The 21,101-nt window shown below is 41.2% G+C and overlaps 10 non-coding genes across 10 annotated transcripts; all 10 read left to right on the top strand.

Annotated features, from left to right (window-relative positions):
• The first annotated feature begins 12,485 nt into the window (after nucleotides 1-12,485).
• Nucleotides 12,486-12,557, top strand: trnaq-cug (transfer RNA glutamine (anticodon CUG)). The gene has a single exon. It is a non-coding gene; the product is annotated as a tRNA-Gln (tRNA).
• A 380-nt stretch (nucleotides 12,558-12,937) lies between these two features.
• On the top strand, nucleotides 12,938-13,009 carry trnaq-cug (transfer RNA glutamine (anticodon CUG)). Its single transcript has one exon. It is a non-coding gene; the product is annotated as a tRNA-Gln (tRNA).
• A 93-nt stretch (nucleotides 13,010-13,102) lies between these two features.
• Nucleotides 13,103-13,174, top strand: trnaq-uug (transfer RNA glutamine (anticodon UUG)). The gene has a single exon. It is a non-coding gene; the product is annotated as a tRNA-Gln (tRNA).
• An 87-nt stretch (nucleotides 13,175-13,261) lies between these two features.
• trnaq-cug (transfer RNA glutamine (anticodon CUG)) lies at nucleotides 13,262-13,333 on the top strand. Its single transcript has one exon. It is a non-coding gene; the product is annotated as a tRNA-Gln (tRNA).
• A 244-nt stretch (nucleotides 13,334-13,577) lies between these two features.
• trnaq-cug (transfer RNA glutamine (anticodon CUG)) lies at nucleotides 13,578-13,650 on the top strand. The gene has a single exon. It is a non-coding gene; the product is annotated as a tRNA-Gln (tRNA).
• Nucleotides 13,651-13,743: 93 nt separating this feature from the next.
• On the top strand, nucleotides 13,744-13,815 carry trnaq-uug (transfer RNA glutamine (anticodon UUG)). The gene has a single exon. It is a non-coding gene; the product is annotated as a tRNA-Gln (tRNA).
• A 245-nt stretch (nucleotides 13,816-14,060) lies between these two features.
• trnaq-cug (transfer RNA glutamine (anticodon CUG)) lies at nucleotides 14,061-14,132 on the top strand. Its single transcript has one exon. It is a non-coding gene; the product is annotated as a tRNA-Gln (tRNA).
• Nucleotides 14,133-14,225: 93 nt separating this feature from the next.
• Nucleotides 14,226-14,297, top strand: trnaq-uug (transfer RNA glutamine (anticodon UUG)). Its single transcript has one exon. It is a non-coding gene; the product is annotated as a tRNA-Gln (tRNA).
• Nucleotides 14,298-14,542: 245 nt separating this feature from the next.
• Nucleotides 14,543-14,614, top strand: trnaq-uug (transfer RNA glutamine (anticodon UUG)). Its single transcript has one exon. It is a non-coding gene; the product is annotated as a tRNA-Gln (tRNA).
• A 293-nt stretch (nucleotides 14,615-14,907) lies between these two features.
• On the top strand, nucleotides 14,908-14,979 carry trnaq-cug (transfer RNA glutamine (anticodon CUG)). The gene has a single exon. It is a non-coding gene; the product is annotated as a tRNA-Gln (tRNA).
• The last annotated feature ends 6,122 nt before the right edge of the window (nucleotides 14,980-21,101 follow it).

The following is a 21,101-nucleotide window of genomic DNA, read 5'->3' as shown; positions in this document are numbered from 1 at the left end:
TATCAAAGGTTCTCCTCACAGCTGCATAAATATCCACCAGGTAATGTCTGAAAACAGACGGCCACTCTGTTCCTCGCACAAACAAAAACTAGACAAAAGACAACAAGGACCCTACTGACCGTGCAAACACCACCCCCCAAAAAAAGTCTGCAAAAAAAAAAAAAGTTTCCACTGCAGATGGAGCTTTTATCACAGCCAAATGCTCGTTTGTTGCCTTTGTCCACTGAGATCATTTAAACACGTGTTCACAGATGAGAGACCTAGAAAGGTGGTATGCAGCGGTTCAAATAGTGACTTTCTGCAGCTGGCGTGGGATCATATCCAAGGTGGACATCTTGGACTCACTGTGTACTGTACACGGTTCAATATTAATAAGGTAGCTACGAGTTGGCGACTGTTCTCAGGGAAGTGTACCATTAACTCATTCACTGCCAATGACGGAAAAAGACGTCAAATGATGCATTTTTTTTTTGCTGGTCTGGCAGTGAATGTGTTAATGAGGATGTTTGATTATTTATGGTTGGTTTAGCGCAGTTGGTTAGAGCAGGATACTAATAATGTCAAAGTTATGGGTTCAACCATCGTACAAGCCTTTGGCTTTTAGTGACAGTATCTCAGACTGCACTCAAGTGCCGTATTATTTATCACTCCTTTACAAGCATTTGTGCAGGCCCCATACTGTATACTGCACTATGCTTGGGCATGGTTTGAAATGATCCAGTAAACCAGATGCTGCTCGAAAACCAATGCAAACTGCCAGACTTCACATGGGAGTTGAGCTCATTTGGTTAGCTCGCAGTGCTAATAACAACAAGGTTCTGGGCGTGACCCACTGTACGGGCCATCTGTTTTTAGCAACAGTAGCTAAGACTGCACTCAAGTCGTTCGAGTCAATATCAAACAGACCAATGCCACCGTTATCATCATTTTCCAGTTAAAATTGTGTCATGTTAACATCAACTAGAGTGACCAAATTTTCGAAGTTAAAATCCAGGATACAATGATTACACTGAAAATCAAATATACAATAAATACTCACCAGAAAGGAACTATTTGTATATAAAAAAAAATAAAAAAAATTTAATTACTCGTCAGTCTAGTTGTGTCATTACTTTAGCTAATGCTAAATGCTATCTTGGTTGCAGTTCAACAGCTGTAAACACTCACTGCACAATCTTGCTTTTGCTCAATTCCGGCAGCTATTTGAAGCTGGCTGTGCTGTGTTTACCTTGTGCTGGTAACAAATTGTAACGTTGGAAATATGCCGCCAGAAAAGCTCAACTTGCATTGGGTCCACCAATCATAGCATATAGCATTTAGCATTAGCAGTTAGTAGGACTACATTTTCAATGATTATTAGTCACGGATGTAGTTCTAGTTCCGGTTTGATGAAAACATACATGCTAGCGTTGAGTTAAATTCCTTTTTAATTGGTTTATCATTTGAATTGCTATGACAACTGTGATTGACATACACACGGCCCAATTGGCTTTCAGACTGGATTAAAACAAAACGCCAGGACGCAACCTGCGTAATAGTGGGATGATTGGTCACTCTGCAGTCAGCCATTTTGAGACAGTTGCATCTCAAAGATATGTGATGGCTCCATGCTGGGTTTGAAGCCCACAATGCAGTTTTACATTGAGTCAATAATGAGAGACCCTAAACACGACTTATACGGCTTTTGTGTGTCGCCCAGTCACCCATTAGCATTCCATTCAGCTGTATGTGGTGATAATTGTGTGCAAATGGTTGCGCTTTTCAATGCTTCATTTGGGAGCATGGCACAAGGATGTTGTGTGCAGGCAGATAAGGGGAACCCTACATGCACGCAGCACCATATATGGTAAACAAACAGTAAACAGTCATCTGGAGTAAGCGTGCTACAAAAAAAAAAAAAAAATGAATGAGCACAGGAAGACCCAGTCGGGCAGGAAGTGGCAGCTGCTGCCATGGTAACAAAGTGAAACCCGAAGCAGTGAGAAATACGCCTCGCCTGGCGCTCTTGACGTCACTTCTAGTAGCACTGACTCAAAGGCAGCAGCTGCGCCGCACACAAAGCTCGGTGGATGCGCGCGCGCACACAAATATGACGAGAGACACAACAACAACAAAAAATCTGTCTGCATTGTCCTTTCAACAAAATCATTGTGGTGGAAAATCCCCATATGTTCAGCAAGCACTATGGAGGACAAAGCGCAAGTGACAGCATTAAGGAAATCAGAGAGTATTTCTAAGAAGTGTGACTGATGAATATGCAAATGCTCATTGCTTTAATGCCAAATTAGCAATATGGTCGCAGCGCATTTCTGGATCTCGTACAGCTTAGAGATGCATGTGTGTGTTTTATTGTTTATATATTCAGTGATGAAGGGTCAAGAAAGCTGAAACTGAGCTTTATTTTTTATTTTTATTTTTTATTATTATTATTATTTTTTTTTTTTTAAGGCTAACGCTAATAGTGTAGTTTGGCCATTGCTTGAAAGGGTCTGGATCTTCATCCAGCCATGGTGACTGTAGGTGCGTTTCCATTACCCTCAGTTTTGCGCAAAAGACGTTTCGCAAAAGTAAGCTGGTAATGGAAGCACCGGATTTGCGAAAAAAAAACTATCAAATATCGCAAAAAAAAGTTTTTGCGCTCTCATGAGACGTATCGAAAAAGAAGTATGCATTAGTAGTCACGTGACACCCGCCCGGTCACGGAGGAAAGGACTGTAACACGTTGTTTATGTGTATTTTTTTTTTTTAAACTTGCAATTATATTTGATTTTAGAATTATTAATTTCTGGTTTGTATTTTAGTTTTACATGCTGAAGTGATTTGTATCGGCTACTGCACGTCATGAGCGCAAAAGAGAGAGAGGTGTAATGAGCGAGCCACCTTCGAAAAGTTGAAGGAGAGGAGAGCTTGAAATCCTGTCCTGCCATGTCTGTTTCATTTAGCAGAAAACGTCATCATCTTTTAACAATTTGTAAACCGCCTTTTACCCAGCTTCTGCATGGGAACAACAACATTTTAGGATTACAGGAAGTAGGAAGTACGGTGCCACTCGCTTTCGTGTCAGAACTGCTTGCCGACTGCCGAGGGACAACACACAACAACACCAACACTAAATGCCCGATGAGGGGTGAGTGTTTTTAAAGTATTATAACTATACCGGGCGCCAGTCTACCGTAAACATCATGAGCACCTCCTACAGAACAGCGAGGTCTCGCGACACGGGACATTCCGAGAATTGCGCCTCAGAAGCGAAACTCTCGTCAATGGAAACGCCGACATTTCGAAATTGTACTTTATCGAAATAGTACAATATCGCTTTTATTTTTGCGAAAAAGGGTAATGGAAACACACCTAGTGTCTTGGGTGAAGAAACCTGGTGTAGAAGGGTCATTGGACTCATATTGCACTTTTCAAATCCCTGACTTAAGAATGTTGTTCAATGAGATTGTCCTTAGTAGCTAGCTACATGGTTAGCACCAAGGTATTGTGTTAAACTCTTATAAGGGCTATCTCTTTTGAAAATGAGTTGAAGGTTGAAGCCCGCATCTCACTGAGCGGCGAACGTTGGTGAGCGTTTGCAACGATAACAGATTTAAATATTCTGTCAGGCTTTCTTCAAGCTAGTCAAGATGTTCACCAGACATTCGCTAACAGTTGTAATGGTCAGTTTTTCTTGCGACAAAAAAAAAATCTTTCAAACTGTTGGTAAATGTTTGGCGAACGTTTGCAACCTTGAACGAACCCTGACGAAATGTTTACCTATTTTCCACTGGGATATAAAACTATGAAATGTGAATAAATTTAATAACTGTGACAAATTGAGGCTGCCTTCTAAGGTTCCATTGTGTTATTCATTACACTCATTTGACAATAGTGGAGACCAAACCAATTAAAACCCCCACCCGGATGAGTTGCCCACACTGGGAATCTGGAGGGGGGGGCGACTATGAGGGTCTAACAAAGGAGGGTCGCCACTCGACACAAATATCACGCTGTCACATATTTAGGTCATGGCTCAAATGCAAGACGTCGGCTCCTCCGACGCCTGCGGGGCCGAAGCGTTTAAGGCGTCCCTGCAATTATCTCGACTGAGTGCCGGCAATTGGATGCAGCTGATCCATTTACATCCACCAATGACGCTTGTACTTTGTGCCAACTGGAGAGTCTTTCTTCATTTTTTTTTCCTTTAACACCAATTACCAGCGCCTGTCAAAAAAAGAGAGTAAAAAGTGTCCGAGCGGAGGAGTCCCTCATGATTGAACTCATCACTCTGCCTCATTAAAAACACTACAAAGGGGGATGTGAGCTTTGTCATTTGGTGTAGTTAGGATTAGGAATCCTCATGCAATTTGAAAGCAAACTCATTATGATTTCAACATTAACATTTGTCCCATCGTATTTCTCACTTTTGTGGAACCTGTACAGGGCGGGGGGAAAGGTTGCTTTGTATAAAGGTGATGGAGGAGGGGTCGACGACAATCCTATTTACATTGCGAGGTGACCCGAGTGTGTGTCAAGTGTGTATGCAGGGGGATTATTGTAAATAAGGCACGTGCAAGAGGGAGGGATCTTCCGGGAGGCGTGTGCCTCTATGCAAATGTATGCAAATGTATGCAATGGTGGGGGTTCGCCAAAGACAAACATCTGCCCTTGTGCAGTCTCAGCCCTGTAATCATGTGGACCTATTTGCCTCCCCATCATCATCCCCCAGGTACTTTGTGATCCCGACAGCAAAAGGGACAGGTGCCACTGCCTCCTGGCAAGTGGCTTCATTATAAGCCCTCCAAGGACCGTACTAAATATATGAAGATTTTGGCTTGAACGTTTGATTTTAGCTTCACTTTAGCCATTGTTGACATGTCCTGGAAATCTTGAATTTGCCTTCAGGTTCAGTCTAAATTGTAATTAGGTGTGAATGTGAATTGGCCCAATGGTTGTTTGGAATGCGTGTCAGAAAAGTTCCAGGACTGGTGTCAACAAAGAAACGATAAATCTCCCCTTCGAAGTAAACCTTGAGTCGGAAGGTTGCGCCAACATGGCGAAGCTCTGTTCTGTTCGGCCAGGAACTGTCAAATGCTCAAAGCATTGGGAATGAAAATTCACATTTTATAGTTTTCTGTCTTTTTTGAGAGCAGTCATGTAACACACCTACTGTCGTGTATACGTGCCCTGTGATTGACTGGCGACGAAGGATAGACCGATTATCGGCATAGATATTCAGCATTTTGACGAATATCAGCACCACCCTTTTTGAAGAATTATATGGCTGATGACAGATCAATTTGAAACTGTGTTAAAAATTATTAGCAAAGTTAAGAGTTGGAGTTTGTTTTTTTTACATTCTGACATCAATGTTTTCCCTTTGTGAAAGTGAATCTCAGCTCCAAATACTGGTTATCGGCCTCGTTGACTAATAATAAAATCGGGATCGGTGGCAGCCCTGAACAAACAAACAAACAAACAAACAAAAAAACATATCAGTCTATTTCTTCCAGAGTGTACTCATTCTCTGACCCCTTCAGATGGCACTATGTGGACAGGCACAAAGGAAAATTATTGGATGTTTTTTTTTTTTTTGTCAGTTTCCGTTTTGAGTTGGCAATCAAAAAATCATAATATGAAAACGTGGTTGATAATGTCATGACTAGGGTCATGCAAGGGTTATGTTTACTATCAAGACTAGGGTCATGCAAGGGTTATGTTTGGGTCATGACCGTGAGGTCAAGTGTCTGTTTTGAACTGATGTAACCAGCATCTAGTTTCAACTGGTCAGACGCTTTGTGATGTCAGGAGCTATCTGATGTCAAGAATCTTTAAATCTCTTTATCTGGTAATCAGATAATTCCATGTCAGTCCCGTTTCCCACATGTCTAGCCACAGCCAATCAGATTGATTCACTGTCTATATAAGCCTCCCTGAGGAGGGTGTGTTTTTGTCGGATTATTACCTCTGTTCCTCTGTGCACCTCCACAGCCCAAGTTAGCTTAGCGTCTCGTGATTCTCGATACATTCTCGTTGTTTCTCATCTCGTCAAGTTTCAAGTTCTCAATGTTATGTGAATTAGGAGTTGAAATCTTATTTGTGTCTGCGTTTTTGGGATCCAAATCCAGAACATAACAGATAATTTTCTGATTGATTTATTTAATGTTAACGGTGGTGTAAATTTAATGTCACAACAAATGAAAAACTGCCACATTTTTATAATTATATTAGGCTTGACGTTATAATCATCTTCATGCATTACATCTGAACCACTTTTCAAGCACTACAGATCCAATTTTTGAGGTGACATGCCAATTTTTGCATAAAGGAAATTTCTGAACACGACCTTAGTATAATATCGATAAAGCTGGATTCCCTGCTATGCAGCCCCCTCCTCACTAAACAGCGAGGGGTGATGATCAATAAGGAATTTTGCGCGTTCGATCGCCTGCCGCTGTGGAGGTCGTTCTGGTGTCCGTTTCCCAGAATGTGTGTGCCTGTCTCCATCTGTGTGAGGGGGGTTAAAGGGGGTGGGTGGGGGCCAAGTGTTTTTCAGCTCATTGGTACGCTTGCGAATGATATTGCAACGAACACCCCGCCCCCCCAGCTTTCTTTTGCGCCATCGATCCCGACGTGTCAATTAGATGCCCTCAAATAAATGTGGCCCCCACCTCGGCGTGCTGGCGGTGCCGTGTAAGCGAAACCCGTGCCGGCCCCCGTGTCATCCAAGCCGATAGCGGAGGGCCTTCGAATTGAGCGGCGGCTTTTCCGCCGAGCAGATTGTTTTTCACATTGACCGCGACCTTTGCCCGCCATCGGCATACAATCAGCCACCGCAGACACATGCAGGTACGCTTATTACCTCCGCCAAGTAAATTTTTGTCAGTCGGTGAGTAGGATGATGCTAAAAAGTTTGCAAAGTGTTTCAAGGCTACATGTAGTCCAAATAATACATTTGTCACTTGGTGAAGCAGTATGTGATATTTGCAAACGAACTGTTGCAGACAGGCCCGGCCTGGGCCATCTGGTGGGGTGGGACAATTCCCGGTGGGCTGTCCTATATTTCAGGCCATGAATTGGCAGGCAGGTGCCCACACATTGTTTCAAAATCGCGCAGGTATCAGTCCAAACAATAAATAATATAACAATATTAAACCTTGTTTGTACAAAATTCCAGAAGTGGTGAGAACACATTTCAAAATAAGAGTACTAACAGGAAGTACAGTGTTAGCTGCCCTTAATACACAAACTGTAAAATTGTGTATGTTCATTAAAGTGGGCCGGTCTGAGCCCTGAGACTGTAGGGCTCAAAATGAGTCCCAGTCTGGCCCCAGTATTGGCTAAAAACAACAAAATCATCACATTTAATGTTTAATTTAAATATACACCATATACATATCGTTTCACGCTAAACAACTGTTTTGTGAGTATCTTATCTCATTCAATCGCCAAAATGTGAAAAACATGTTTATATACGTTTATGTTTTGTTTTTGTTTGGTTTTAAATGCAAGAGCATACAGAAAGCTTTGATGCAGCTTCTGACATGAAGAAGTGGCTTAAAGCAATGGCAGTTATTAAAGAAAAAAAATGTAAAAGTGGAAGTAGAGTATAAGAGATCAGCTAGGGCCATGTTGCAAGCTCTTTTTGACAGTTTTTTCACCAGGAATGTGGTGAAACTTAGCTATATTCTAATGCTAACTGCTGTAAAACTGAAACAGATACAAATAGACTTTTTCTTCCTGGTGAATAAAGATACTCAAATATTTCTTTTGGTAGGTCCATGTTTTTATTGCAATAGAAGACAATATTCTGTGGGCCTTGCAAAATGAGTAAAAATCCAGTTAAACAGCCAGGAGGCGAAGTGTGTTGCTTCCGTGACAATGCCTGGGAGTGAATGAGTTAAACAAGAGTGATGAGTGATGTCTTAATTCGTCTATATTGCGACAGTCAACACAAGACTAATCGAGCAAATAATATTAGCAAACTTACCTTGCCACTGAACAGTAACGGCAAAGTGCTGTGAGCATAGAAAACGAAGCATGATCTAATTGTACGTACAAAGACTTTGGCCCTATCTATTAAGGAGGAGCTACTGCACATGTCAAACTTTTAATGCGTCATAATTTCAGACTATACAATTGTATTCATCGTTATATATTCATTAATTAATTAAATAATATTTTACAATATTTTTTTATACATTTTTTTGTCTTCAAGGAAAGGCCCACTTTATTGACCAGCTGCTACTGCCTGGAGGCAACATCCTGCTGGCTCCGTTCTTTAATCCACTGAGCATTTGCATAAATAAAGGTTCTGTAATATTTGTTGAATGAAATTAGCATTTTCTTCCTCAGAAAATTGGTCACATAAAATGTATTAGTTAGCTTTATTTTACTATATGAATTTTTTTTTTAAATCCATTAAAACATTTTCACATACATTAAGTTAATTCTATGTATTTAATTTCAAGTCAAGTAAAAAAAAAAAAAAAAAAAGACAATAAAATGTTCTACATGAGTCTAAACATGGTATTTTGATGAACATTGCATTTGTGGAATATAAATTAAGCAGCAAAATCCACCTGCTTTTGTCCATCTCCGGGGACGGCCATTTTGCCACTTGCTGTTGACTGAGAATGACATCACAGATGTTCGCGGCTCAGGTAACGAGTCCGACCAATCACGACTCACCTGTTTTTTTTTTTTAGTTTAGTCATGTGACGTTCACAAGATGAACCCTGATTGGTCATTCATTACCTGAGTCCCGAGCTGTGATGTCATTTCCAGTCAACAGCAAGTGACAAAATGGCCGCCTGTGAGATGGATGAAAACGGATGGATTTTACTGCTTAATTATGATTGCACAAATATCATACATTTTATAATTATAGTGAAATTAATTGTTTATATTGAATTTTTAAAATTGAAAACATGGTAATTCATTATTTTATTATAAAATAAAGTATTTCACATAAACATTTAAAAAATTAAATGCAGCTCTATAGCTTTTTATAGCGCACATTTCAGAAAGCACAGCTATCCACAATGTGGTTATACAGACAAACACAAATGGGGTTTTTTCACCTTGGTAGAGGTCTTTGCTGTGGATTTCACCGCTGTAATTGAAGCTAATTACTGGCGCTGACAGAGCAAAGCATCACAACCTTTAATACTCTTTACAATGCTCCACTCTGTGTGAGCGCTCATGCATGGACATAAATAGACATTAGGAGATAAGATGATGGAAATGACCATACAAGGGACAAGACTGGGGTGAAGCCTCTTGAAGATAACAACACAAAGAGACCCCCACTCCCCTCAACACAATCAGTGCCCTCCGGGGCCGACTGGAGGCGATAAACCTGTATTTCTTTGCCCTCCTCGTCAAAAGGCATCTCTTTGCACCTTCTCCCACATATGCCCTCCTACCAAAACCCCTCCCATTAACCCCCCACCCTCCCGCAACCACCTCGACACTGATCAGTAGGATTTACTGTGCTCTCGTCCACACTTCTCAGCCGGTCACACGCGCCCTCCGGGTTGATCCAGGTCGAATTCAATTTGTAAGATATTATGTATTGATCCCGCCCAACCCCTCCTCCTCTATATCCCATATACCAGCACCCTCATTGACCCGCGTGCACCATTCCTTGGATCACAGTCATCATCATAATCATCATCACGGCAGACGTGGAGCAGTCTGAGCCAGCATTAAGGTCGCTGGCCTTAGGGCCTTTGAGGTGACCCTCTGCCGCACCTGCTACCAAACATTCTCAATGCACATTTTGGAGCATTTTGATTTGGAAAAACAATATGAATAGTAGAGCAGAAACCTTTTTTTACTGACTGTATGAAACAAACATATTTAAAGTCTGTGTGGTACAATAGTTACTAATGGTGTTTATTTTATTTTTTTTCAGACTGATACTAGTATAAGTACTAAACTCTTGAGTAGTCACTGATACAATCCCAAATACCGATACCACCTCTAATTTTGATACATAAAATCTTTGCATTTCTATCACTTCCCCTGTGTGAGAACTGAAGTGCATTTTGATTGGCTATAATTTGCAATGTCGTCACATCGTGTCGCTGTGATTCCATATTTGAATTGCCGCAAACATAGTGGCCGAATGTTGGCCACTTGTTAAATCTCTGGTCATTAATTCACCTGAAACCTAATAAAAATCCCGTACCCTTTCACCTTAACCGGATACTTCACAGTCTCGCCAGAGTCGTAAAGTTCAGAAGGCCAGGAGACCAGAGGAAAGATTAAAGGAAAGAATGATGAAGCAAAGTGAAACCCAGCACTAATCAGACAACACCTGCCACCCACATGTTTACAAAACCAAACTGTGACAAGGGTTGAGTGTAGTTCCGCCTCATTGCTTAGAGCGCAGCAGTCTTAGTTTACTTCAAGTAACAAGCACAAGCTGCCATTTAGCTCAGCCAACAGGCCCTAAATCTCTGATCAATAGTTGCTCCCTTGTCTCTCCATCAAAAGTAAATAATTCAAATGAGACAGTTAAAACATCCTTGTAATTTAAATTGCTTTACAAAAAAAAATAAAAAATCTGCATTGTGATTCAGATGTTGAGCTTAGAGGTGCAGCATCCGAAGCTGTGAACTCAAGGAAAAGGAACCTGGCATCTAAACATGAAAATATCTACATTGTGTGAATGAAAACGATGCTACAAGTGACACACACACCCGCAGATGAGCAGAGGTCCTGCATGGCCGCCACAGATAAGAGAAATAAGGTCACACGCTAACAGGGGAGAATAAGGTGAGCGATGGCCATGACATTTCGCAAACTAGGCTAATTCCCCTGAAAATGTCTAAAGGGTACGCTGCGCATTATTGCAGAGTGGCGCTCAAATCATCTCACGGTCGCAATTTCTTCTCAGCCAGCCAACGAAGACAAGAATTATTAGCTAGTGACTTGACTTGTAAAAGCCAGATTTTTGTGTGTGTGTATTTTCTGAGTCTTTTCTCTACAGTGTGAAAAGTGTATAATAGTCATCTTGTTGATATGGCTAAAATAGGACAACTCACAGAATGAAGACACAAGACTTTATTCGTCACTGTAAGCTAGCTAAGCTAACGACAGTTTAGCTAGCAAGACGGTAAGGGACCCGTAGAAACAATGTGATTGTGAACATACGTGCAGCTAAGTAACAATTTTGGGTGGGTTGATTTATGGAAAGTGTCTGAACTGTTCGTTTTAGCTGTTTTGGTCCGGTTCACGTGGGTTCGCATAGTCATGCTAACAAACGTTTTTTAGGGTAAAAGTCTGGAATGGTTTAATGGCATCTTCATTAACTTGTGATTGTTTTAGTCACAAGCGTGGTCACACAAGGAATGAAATTCTTTATTTTAAAGGCACCACTGCACTTTCTTTTCTCTTGCATGGCTCTCAAAAGAATGAAACGAAGACCGTCTGGCGGTATAAACGGGGACACTGATGGAGACGAAGCGCCAAATGGAAAACAAAAAGTCGCTCTTCCTCTTCCGTCGCCCCCGCAGCCTCTCCGAGCGGAGTTGTCTGCACGGCTCGGCTGTTTTCCCTGACAGGCTGCGAGAGCCATGAAACAGGAGGGCACCTGGGAGCGGGGCCACACTGACAAGCGGCGCCCCCACATTGCACCCCGACTCGCACTAACAATCTCTTCACTATTTCACATTTTTCCATCCCTCAGGCTGCTGCCTCCTTTGCCTTTAACCACCATTTTTCTCCCCTCATTTGTTTCATTTTATTTAGCCTTTTACTCACAGATGCCCTCCAGTAGCCCTATTCAAGTGTCACATCTGCATGTTTGTAGCTGTGCAGCCTCAATGAACAAGACGGAGGCGAGATGAATAAACTAACAATTTGGACTGGGAGTTAGTAGGCGCTTGTTTTCGCTCCAGATGAGGGAAAGGGAATTCTCACACTCTCTTCCCATCTGCAGTGTTCCCCCCTGGCTGGGCGGAGCCTAAAAGCGTGGGGCGTTTTAAAAAAAAATAAATTATTTTGATATCTTTTCTGGAGGCTGGGAGCCGAGGTAGCGATGGGGACAAGCTCGACTCAAAAAGCCCTGGAGGGAGGCAGCTTGTGTGCAGTAAATAAACAGCCCACTCTCTCGCTGCACTTCCCTTTATGTAGCTCAAAGTCCCTCAAGGATGGCTTCATATTACTGCAACCCTCCCTATTTTTTAGTTCTTTTATTGTTTCTTCTTGTCCCTTTGCAATTGCATGCCATGCAAACACCATCATACTTCTACAACAAAACGTCCTCCTTGTTTCAGTAATAATGAACAATGTGGGCTCTTCCTATGGGAGAAGACTTTTAATGAAAAGAAAGTGGGAACACCCCCGCTGTGGGATTGAATACTCAATAAGTGTCCCCTATTCCTTTTTTCCCCTTTCTTTTAATTCATGTACAGGACAAGGTCAAACATAATGAAATCTGCATACTTTTCACCATTGAGAGGTATCAGAAGTGGCTAGTAGGAGCCAGTAAGGGTTCCATGGTGTAATGGTAAGCAATCTGGACTCTGAATCCAGTGATCTGAGTTCAAGTCTCGGTGGGACCTGAAAATTTTGGTCACTTTCCTGGAAATGCAGTGCGGTACTTAATGTTCAGAACAACAAAGTTGTATGACCTTCCAAGGTAACCTACCTGGGTTCCATGGTGTAATGGTTAGCACTTTGAATCCAGTGATCCGAGTTCAAGTCTCGGTGGGACCTCCATTCATGGTTTAATGGTGAGCGCTCAGCCCTCTGAATCCATTGATCCAACTTTAGCTCTTGTTGGGACCTGAAACTTTTGGTCTCTTTCCTGTAACTTGCAGTACTTTATGTTCAGATCAAAAAAATTGTATGATCTTTGAAGGTAACCTGTCAGGGTTCCATGGTGTAATGGTTTCTGTGCAGCTCATATGAAGGCACATGTCCCTCCTCCAATAAGAGTAAGGGTTCCATGGTGTAATGGTAAGCACTCTGGACTCTGAATCCAGCGATCCGAGTTCAAGTCTCGGTGGGACCTGAAAATTTTGGTCACTTTCCTGGAAATGCTGTGCGCGCGGTACTTAATGTTCAGAACAACAAAATTGTATGACCTTCCAAGGTAACTTACCTGGGTTCCATGGTGTAATGGTTAGCACTCTGGACTTTGAATCCAGTGATCCGAGTTCAAGTCTCGGTGGGACCTCTTTGATTTTGACATTGAGCTCTCATTTTGGGCTATCTTCTGTGCAGCTCATATGAAGGCACATGTCCCTCCTCCAATAAGAGTAAGGGTTCCATGGTGTAATGGTAAGCACTCTGGACTCTGAATCCAGCGATCCGAGTTCAAGTCTCGGTGGGACCTGAAAATTTTGGTCACTTTCCTGGAAACGCAGTGCGCGCACTTAATGTTCAGAACAACAAAATTGTATGACCTTCCAAGGTAACTAACCTGGGTTCCATGGTGTAATGGTTAGCACGCTGGACTCTGAATCTAGCGATCCGAGTTCAAGTCCGATGGGACTGCTGCTATTTTGAGATTTACCTCACAACGGTTATCATATGTGCAGCCCATATTAAACCATATGCCCCTCTTATACTACCTGTAAGGCTTCCATGGTGTAATGGTAAGCACTCTGGACTCTGAATCCAGAGATCCGAGTTCAAGTCTCGGTGGGACCTGAAGATTTTGGTCACTTTCATGGAAAAGCAGTGCGCGCGGTACTTAATGTTCAGAACAACAAAATTGTATGACCTTCAAAGGTAACCTACCTGGGTTCCATGGTGTATTGGTTAGCACTCTGGACTTTGAATCCAGTGATCCGAGTTCAAGTCTCGGTGGGACTACTGCTATTTTGAGATTTACCTTGCAACGGTTATCATATGTGCAGCCCATATTAAACCATATGCCCCTCTTACACTACCTGTAACGGTTCCATGGTGTAATGGTAAGCACTCTGGACTCTCAATCCCATGATCTGAGTTCAAGTCTTGGTGGGACCTGAAAATTTTGGTCACTTTCCTGGAAACGCAGTGCGCTACTTAATGTTCAGAACAACAAAATTTTATGACCTTCCTTTCTAACCTACCAGGGTTCCATGGTGTAATGGTAAGCACTCTGGACTCTGAATCCAGCGATCTGAGTTCAAGTCTCGGTGGGACCTGAAAATTTTGGTCACTTTCCTGGAAACGCAGTGCGCGCGGTACTTAATGTTCAGAACAACAAAATTGTATGACCTTCCATGGTTCTCTACCTGAGTTCCATGGTGTAATGGTTAGCACTCTGGATTTTGAATCCAGTGATCCGAGTTCATGTCTCGGTGGGACCTCATTGATTTTGACATTTAGCTGGCATTTTGGGCTATCTTCTGTGCAGCTCATATGAAGGCACATGTCCCTCCTCCAATAAGAGTAAGGGTTCCATGGTGCAATGGTAAGCACTCTGAATCCAGCAATCCGAGTTCAAGTCTCCGTGGGACCTGAAAATTTTGGTCACTTTCCTGGAAACGCAGCGCGCGCGGTACTTAATGTTCAGAACAACAAAATTGTATGACCTTCCAAGGTAACTTACCAGGGTTCCATGGTGTAATGGTTAGCACTCTGGACTTTGAATCCAGTGATCTGAGTTCAAGTCTCACTGGGACCTTGTTGATTTTGACATTTAGCTGGCATTTTGGGCTATCTTCTGTGCAGCTCATATCTAGTAACACCTGTGAGGGTTCCATGGTGTAATGGTAAGCACTCTGAGTCTAGTGATCCAAGTTCAAGTCTCGGTTGGACCTCCGTTCATGGTTTAATGGTGAGCGCTCAGCCCTCTGAATCCATTGTTCCAGCTTGAACTCTTGTTGGGACCTGAAACTTTTGGTCACTTTCCTCTATCTTGCAGTACTTTATGTTCAGAACAAAAAAAATGTATGATCTTTGAAGGTAACCTGCCAGGGTTCCATGGTGTAATGGTTAGCACTCTGGACTCTGAGTCCAGCGATCCGAGTTCAAGCCTCGGTGGGACTGCTGCTATTTTGAGATTTAGCTCGCACCGGTTATCATATGTGCAGCCCATATTAAACCATATGTCCCTCTTGCAATACCTGTAAGGGTTCCATGGTGTCATGGTAAGCACTCTGAATCCAGTGATCCAAGTTCAACTCTATGTAGGGCTTTTAAATTTACGCATTGACCGGAGCAGCAATGTTCTCACACACCGCCTTCTTCTATGGCACATGTGTCAAAATCCGGTCCTCGAGGGCCGCAGTACCGCAAGTTTTCCTTTTTTCTGCCTACCAACACACCTGATACTAATGCGGATTGTTGGCAGGCATGCTGATGAACTCATGATATGAATCAGGTGTGTTGGTAGGCGGAAAAATGGAAAACCTGCAGTACTGCGGCAGTCGAGGACTGCAGTTTGACACCTATGCTCTATGGGGAGCCGCAGTGGTGTTGCACCTTTGACATGTTCAAATTCGACATATGATCGCATTAAGATTTTCGGTTGAAAGGGGCAAAAAAAATAAAAAAACAACACGAATAAAACAACACGGAAGCAGAGGGCGGCTCCTCGCTCGGCTTCCCCGTTACCATTGGTGACTCGATGAATCGGGGCTCCATTGAGGCGGCCTTTTAACTCTGGGACATTGGGAGTTAGTCCCGGTTAGACTACTCAGCATTGATATATCTCACTGGAATCAGGACTGGAACTGAAAACGCAGGTTTCTTATCGGAGGGTATGTCAACTCGTTCAGGTTAATCTCAGTTTGTTGAACCTCTCTTGTAAAATACACCCAGTATCATCCAGGTTTCCATAGTGTAATGGTAACCACTGAACCTAGCGATCCAAGTTCGATTCTCAGTGGGACCTCAAGTTTTTGGTCACTTTTCTGGAACAGAATTTTATCTCTTTCCGTACATTGTGTTCAGTTGCCATACTTATCGACCTTGTGCGCATCCACCATAGATCGTGGAGGTGCCACAAATAAGTGATTCGCAAATCCAGGCGTGGGGCCAAGCTGCCATTAACTGAGATTTTTATTTTACTATTACTTTACTACAGTTTTGATATTATTTTATCCAGCAAAATTTACAAAACAACATCCCTACCATTTAATAGTAACGTTATTAAGGTGACAAATTAACAATTAACTCTACATGAATCAATAATATAGAACAGAATGTTTAGTTATAATTCACTTTTATTTGGGTTATAGTCTTTATTATTTCTTGCATCCCTAATAAACCATATTTAATTTGACAAAATTATGCCAAGCACTACAGGTCAAGTTCATAAATCTGCAATGTTATTAAATTATATTAAAGCAATTTATGTGTGAGTTTTGGAACAGCACCACAAACAATTCTGCGCATGACCCTCAAGCTCAGATGGCATTGCAGATAGGACAAGATAGTTACAGCCCGGGAAAGGATTCATTCTGTCTGCCGAACAACAACATCATGTCGCGGTAAGTCTTGATAAAAAGAACCCAGCTCAGGAAATTGCACCTATGGATGTTGCACTAAGTCGTTTATTGTGTAGAAGCTTTCATTCCACACAGTGTAACTGCACTGTGTCTCCACCCTATTCTGACCAACTGTTGTGTGTTTGCGTAACCCCGTACATCCATTAGCGTAATGAGACACAAATGAAGGAGTCGTCTATTGGGGGGAGGCATTTATTTGTACAAACACAATGTTCTCGGTAAATTACAATTAATGTCAAGCAAAAGTAGAATTCACAACAAAACAGAAAGGGTTAAAAAATGCAGATAAACAGCAAGAATCTAGACTGGGCGTGATTAAAAAAAAAAAAAAAAAAAAAAAAAAAACTTGTAAAGCTACCTAGAACATAACTCACGTTACATTGTGGAGTGACTATGTCAGTAAGTATACGGGAAAATACACACTCAAAATAAAAGATCATCTTCTTTATTTAAAAAAAAAAGCCTACTAGAACAACAGGTGTGTACTGACTCCAATCGAACGTGTATTTGCACGTGATTGGTTTCTTCTGAACACAACCACATCTCTTTTATGATAGGGTGTGCACACTTGTGTAACATTATTTCAGTTTCTCAATGACAAAAAAATAAAAAATAAATAAATCAATTGAGTTGAACATGTTAATCAGTGGGCACCACGGTGAATGAGTGGTTAGCATGCCCGCCTCCCAGTGCTGAGGATGCAAGATCAAGTCCAGGCTCCGCCCTTCCTGGGTGGAGTTTGCATGTTTGCTTGGGTCCTCTCTGTGTACTCCTGTCTCCTCCCTGTGTGCCCTGCGATTGGCTGGCAACCTGGTCAGGGTGTACCCTGCCTACCACCTACTGGGATGGGCCCTTGTGAAAAGCAAGCGGTTAAGAAAATAAATAAATGAATGGATGGATGTTATTAAGTATTTTGGTTTTATTTATTTTTATATATATTACTCAAAAATCTGTTTGTTTTGTGTGTTGACCTTTTATCTACTGAAAGTAACATGACGGAAACCTAACTGGAATGGAAGAACATTGACTCGAAATGACAGAATATAGAATATTCGTGCCTTTTGTTGTCGTAGGACAATTCCGACAAGTAAAAGGGCACACGGTGGGGACTGGGGAGCAGTAGGCGAGGAGTGGGCGGCACTTCGGCCACGGGAAATGGAGCTGGATAAACACGGCATTGCTAAAACAATAACGACTTCCACTAATTGTGTTTCCTATGGCCGATGAGAGCGCGGTGACATTTGGCTGCTGTGTTTGTTGGTCAAAGGACGAGCTAATTAATATGGTAATTGATCCCGGACGCCTCCGGTGGCGGCCACTCCCCACTCATTAGCAGTCAGGGGGTGGAAATGCAAACTCGCACGCCGGCGTCGTCTTCTGAGTATAATTCTCTCGTGTCACACGACTCATAACGGGAACAAGTTTTTGTTGTTTTTTTCTGTGAAAATGGGGAACTTTGTCAAAAGGTTTCCCACCCACACTGTTTCTCATCCCCCTCCTTGGCCTCTGTCACACTCGCAGCTTCACTTTGAGCATGTGAAAACCAACACATGCACACACAGTAAGACACTGCGCAAGTTGCAAACTATGTCAATGTGCAGTATTCATAAATATTGTGTTATCATGAGTCGTGATAATGAGCACCACTAATGGACTCTTTATAAAGTATTAACTTCTTGAACGTACTGTATCATATAGCGATTTTGGAGAAGAGCTAATTAGTTTAATTTATATCAGATGAGCAAAAACGTCAGCCTCCTTTAAGAGAACATTTCAGTGTGTTAACACTGTGACGCTGTTATGCAATTTGAGAAATCCTTGGGAAGATACGAAATTCAAAGAACTTTAAAATGATTCAAGGAGACACAGGACTATAGTGCGAGTCATCAAACCAAGTTTGTCCATCTGCATTTTTCTTGCCTGAAACTTTCACTTAAAAAAAAAACAACAAAAAAATAAAATAAATCGAACCAAAGACTGCGGCCAAGACACACAACATCCCGTGGTGCAAACAAACAAAGACTTTTCCACAGTAGGAATTTGGATGACGTGAACAAATGTTTGTGTTCTTGTGCTCCAAGCAAATCTAGTTGGAGCGCTGTGTGTCAATTTAGGAATGCAATCTGAATGTCACAGGAAAGGGAAATGTTGGTTTTGGAAAGATGTCAAAGAACCTGATCGAAATAAAATGGAACATTTGGGTTTAGTGTTGAGCTCACTGTTGTGTTTGTGTTTCAGATTAGTATGAACACGAACAAAATTGCTTCCTGTTGGTATCTAGTTATCCTAAAACAACTCATTTTTTTTAATGTAACGTTTTTGTTTAAGTATCTTTTTGTTGATCCAATAATAATGCGAAAAAAAACTGTTCAATGAAAAATGTTCCTTGAAAAGCACGTATCGCCATATAATTTTAATGCAACATTTTATTCCTTTCTCATGAAACTGATAGAAATTAATAAAGTAACCCTAAGTTTTGCTATTAACAAAATGGAAAATTTAATACCCTTGCAAAAATCGCAAGTTAATTTTTCATTACATTATTACTAAAATAATGATGCACAGTTTGAATTATCAGCGAAATATTCATTTCACTCTCATTTTATTACTTCAATTTGATAAGTCTGCACACCCCATTTTCAACATCGTTTTTTTTTTGTGATGGAACAAAATGAGACAAAGATATGTCATTTAAAACATTTTCCATTATGAAAGTAATCTACAAACTCTGACTTAAAAAAAAAAAAAAAAAAAAAAAAACTTTTCGAGTTGGGAAGTAAAACATAATCAAGTGTAATAATGTTGCATAAGTGTGCACACCCCCTTATAAATGAGTAATGTATTTGTGTTCAAATTAACTAATCACATGAACTCATAGTAATGGGAGTAAGCACACATCTTGCCACCATTTAAAGGGTCTAAAATCAGCCCCAATTTAATCTCAGATGTTCTAGTAGGCTTTTCATGCGAGTTTTTGTTTGTTTTTCTAGCCATTTTGTGCTTACAGCTGACTGTTATTAGGAATTGTTCATAATTCATCCTATCCATCAGTTCCAATTGAAGAAAAACATCCCCTTAGCACGATGTTGTCACTATCATGCTTCACTGTTGGTATGGTGTCCTTTTGGTGATGAGCAGTACAAACATACCTTTTGGGATTTTGACCAAAGTGTTCAGTGTTTCATCATAGTTTCATCCCACCATGACACGTTTCCATAAATGTGTTTGGGAGAGTTTGTAGATTCAAAAATAGATTGTTTTTGTTGTTCCTCTCAAGTTTCTGCGGACTACCTGAAGTCCCCCTGTGGCTCACGGGGGTGCCTGGAAAACTTCTCCGTTTAATCGATTACATACTAAAATAAACCTATCGTGGGATTGAGCAAGAATAAAAAGCAGAACCTGTTGTGACTTAAATGAGACACTTTTTAGGAAACCGTCATTCAGCTGATTTTGAAAGCGGATGTCCAAAAGCAGAAGTTTTTCAACTCCAAGAAGAAGAAAAAAGGGAAGGATCTTGTGTCTGTTCTTCACGTTTTAATGAGCCTCCCGCCTCTTTACCTCACACAGACGCACGAAACTCACACATACTCACCCACAAACATGTCAGGATCATTAATTAAAAGCACAAACAATTTACGGAAGCCAGCTCCTCCCGCGTGGGGCAGGCGGGGCCACTCGGTGGAGGAGTGTTTTGGTGGCGCTGGTGAAAATCATTTAGCTTGTACCTTTATCCTGATCCAATCTTAATTGTGGCTCGCCTTCCAACCAATTCATCAACGTCCTCATGACTGGGGTGGTGCAAGATGTGCTTGTCGTTGGGAAACACTTTGAAGCAAAGTGAGAGAACACACACGCACACATACGACACACTAACACACATTACTTCAGAAAGGGGTTTGCAAACTTTTTGGGTCCAAAAGGGGAGAACTTTTTCAAGTAAATCCTCATGATCATAAAGTAAAACATAATCAAGTGTAATAATGTTGCATAAGTGTGCACACCCCCTTATAATTGAGTAATGTATTTGTGTTCAAATTAACTAATCACATGAACTCATAGTAATGGAAGTAAGCACACATCTGCCACCATGTAAAGGGTCTAAAATCAGCCCCAATTTAATCTCAGATGTTCTAGTAGGCTTTTCATGCAAGTTTTTGTTTGTTTGTTTTTCTAGTCATTTTGTGCTACAGCTGACTGTTGTTAGGAATTGTTCATAATTCATCCTATCCATCACTTCCAATTGAAGACAATTAATTTGAACACAAATACATTACTCTAAATGCCATAGCAATTGAAACGTTTTTTATTTTCGAGAAAAAGCAAACAAATCATTTTTATACGGTATCTTTTTGTAATTTCTAATTTTATTTGTAACAAAATCACATTGTTTTCAAGGATAAGCTTTACATTAGCAAATATATATTTTGTCAGGATAAACATAATCATAATCTTAGACTCGCCACACATTGCAAAAATATGTTGGTGACTCTTCGCCTTTGTCCCTATTATTTTTTATTAAACCACAAAAAAATGGTACAATTGTCAAGGAAGAATCCAATTTCAGATAGGAAATAAAGGAGCGAGTGTATATTTTTCAAAGACTGTTGGCAATGATTAATGACCCCATCCACTGATTGCACCCGTGCATTTCGACAACAG

This window comes from Festucalex cinctus, chromosome 10 (assembly GCF_051991245.1).
Source record: "Festucalex cinctus isolate MCC-2025b chromosome 10, RoL_Fcin_1.0, whole genome shotgun sequence".
Lineage (NCBI taxonomy): Eukaryota > Metazoa > Chordata > Actinopteri > Syngnathiformes > Syngnathidae > Festucalex > Festucalex cinctus.
Note: the sequence above shows the minus strand (reverse complement) of the source record. Positions and strands in the feature narration are given on the sequence as shown.